Source organism: Corvus brachyrhynchos, unplaced genomic scaffold (genome assembly GCF_000691975.1).
Source record: "Corvus brachyrhynchos isolate BGI_N302 unplaced genomic scaffold, ASM69197v1 scaffold42, whole genome shotgun sequence".
Taxonomy (NCBI): Eukaryota; Metazoa; Chordata; class Aves; order Passeriformes; family Corvidae; genus Corvus; species Corvus brachyrhynchos.
In genome coordinates, this window is record NW_008237242.1 from 1,823,256 (window position 1) to 1,826,333 (window position 3,078).

Below are 3,078 nucleotides of genomic sequence, written 5' to 3' on the forward strand. Positions count from 1 at the left end.
GGGGACAAAATTATGTGATACTGTAACATCCTCACTGATGGCATAAGCACCTCCCATTTATATGGGAAGGCTTCTGTATTTTAGATGGGCATCAATGGATAAGGACTGTATAAAATTGGAGGCAATAGAAAGACAAGGATCTTCAAAAGTCCTTAAATCTCAAAACATCACCCAGGGATTTCAAGGAAACTTTTGAACCTATGTTATAAGCCTGAACTCCACCTTCCCTAAACAGATAGGGAAAAATATTATATTCCTGCACTGAACTAATCCCTTCAAAGTCAGTCATGATTAGCCAAAAAACAGCTGAAGGATTTCAGTGGGTCCCATAGCTATAGCCATTCCTTCCCTTCTCTCTCTGATCTTCTTGGGAAAATCTAGTGAAGCTCCCCCGCATTTATCAGATTGCAGTTCGGGTTTGTTTCTTTTTTTGAAGGCTACTATATAATACTTACCTCAAATGCTCAATCAATCCTGAGACAGAACAATACTGTAATTTTAAATTGAAAGCTTAAATTGAAATATTATCCCCTTGTGAAAGCCCAGTCTAAAGCATAAACCACTAGCTGGCTGTGCCCAAAAGACTGTGTCACATTTTCTCTCATTCACAGCTTTTAGACTGTTGACACTACCTCAATCCTCAAGTAGGGCAACTACAGCTTTGAACAAAAGACCAAGAAAAGGATCATTTTCTTCAACACTAAATAAATTTGACACAATTAAGAGCATTCTTGTGTTTGTGGACCAGAAATCTTTTGCTTCCAGATGCCAAAGCTAAATGACGAGGCATCATACTAACTGCAAAAGTAAAAAGCTACTCACTATTACTTGCAGCCTAGCTTTGTACCAGAACTAAGCTGTTGTATCTTCTAGGTCATATTCCCTTGTTCTGCTTTGTATATTACATCCTATTCAATATTCTTCAATTCAAAATATACCATCTTCAGAGAATATCAGTAGACTGGCTATTTGAAGTAGTATTGTTTCACTGCACATGGGCTGAGCTTCTGAATATCTGAAGCGTGGCTGGCTTACTGACATTCAAGTAAGGCCCTCTGAAAGTGATGGATGTCCTATCTATAGACTAGCTAATAACTCAGAGCCAATGTCAGGGAACCCACCAACCTTACGCAAAAACGCATGTGGAGATCCCCCTTGTTCTACCCCAGTTCTTGGCTGCGTATGTATGGTACCAGCACACTGCTCCCAGGTCCTGAAGAAGCTACACACCCCTAATACAGTCTTTTCTCAAAGGATACTTTTGCATCTTTCCCAGGGAAACCACTGGAAGTTTTACTATCTTACTCCATTATCACTTTCTAACTACCTGTAAAGAGATCTGTTCCTGGTATGAAGCAGTGTTTTAACTCTGTTAAGATCCCACTAGGATTCTGACCATCTCAGCCCATTCCATTCCATCCCACACCATCCCATCCTGTCTCACCCTGTCCTGTCCCATGCATTCTGTCTCATGCATTTCTTCTACCAGCTCTCTTCTTTTCACTGTGCAGTTTGCAGTTCATCAGTATGGGAAAGCTTTTCAAGGGAGAAGAAATCACCCATAGCTATGTTCGTTTATTTTACTGCTGAAAATGACATTTAAGTGCCAGCAATGCATAACTAATGCAGCTATAAAAAACAACACTGAATTCTGTTTTCCCTCATATATCATTGATAAAGCTGTCAGCTAAAGCTTTTCTTTTTTACTTTTGTCCCTAGGGATCATGACTGACCTAAAAGGAACTTAGTTGGCTTTTAGAAATACTGGTTGTTTGAAGTCATGATGAAGGACAGATGGAATTAAAATCCCACAGAGCTCTTTTTAGAAAGAGTTTTCTAATGACAGCTGGATTTTAGCCAAGCCATTGTCTCTGTTTCTGAATGTTGACAGCAGCAACACTTAGCAAGTACCTATATCTGGTCAGATGACAATCTCAAGAACAAATGCAAATAAATTGTTTCAGCATTCAAAAAAGAAAAAGGAAAAACATGGGTAGTTTAGGTAGTTATTACTCCTTTTTAAAAGTAGTGTTTGTGCTTCACTTCAGCAGCAAAAGAAAAAAAAACATTACAAAAAATAAGGCTGTATTAGAAGAAATGTATTCAGGGGAAAAGGGATGTGCTCAGAAGGTAAACACAAATCTATTCTGTAAAGAAAATGGTCTTGTAAAGAAATGTCATGAGGGAAGATGAGATTATGTTTTAAGTCTCCTTTTTTCAACACTTATTGACAGGCATTTGAATACTGCCTTTCCAGCTGCCTTCAGATGCAAGCAACAAGATCTGGCTTTTGGGTCAGAAAACATCTAGATTTCTATTTTTAATTTTGGAATCACAAGCATTCTTAATCTCTTCAAATTTGAATGGCTCTTTCTTTGGAGCTATTTTCTCTACTCTTACCTACCACTGAGTGCCCTCCTGCTTCCAGTCCTTGTACATTTTTCAGGCCTCCTCGCCTCTCAATGCTTTCTTACTAGAATGCAAAGCATAAATCTCACTTGCTGACAACTCCAATTTCAATTAAGCCACAATGTGGCTTTTTTGCTTTGGAAAATTTTCTCATATTTATTTTCCTTCAATTCAGACTTTTCCAATAGACCGTCTTACAAAAAAAAGCAGAAGATAGGATTAGGAAGTATTAGGATTTATACTGCTGCCCCTGAGTTTCTTTGACTCTGTCCTCTGCTTGAGCCTTGTGTCTTACTCTTGAAGAGTGTTCTAGTTCCTTGAAATCAGTGGAAAGTGAGAGATACAAGAGCACTATCGGAGTGACTGTGAAAACCTATTTTGTCAGAGTATGTGTGCAAACTTTATTTTCACAAAATTATTTAGATGCCCCGAGTGTTGCAATTGGTTTTTAAAAAACCTTTGAAACTAAATAAACTAATTCATTTGGATTGGGCTTCTCCCTGTTGTCTCTTCGGAAGATCAGAATGATTTTGCAGCTCCACAGAAAGCTTGAAGCCATTTAAAGGTGTGCCACAATCTTTTTTCCAATTATACTGATAAGTAAGGAAGGCCACCTCCTTCACCTAACATCTTGAGAAAAACCAGAACTATGACACAGTCTGGGCAGCT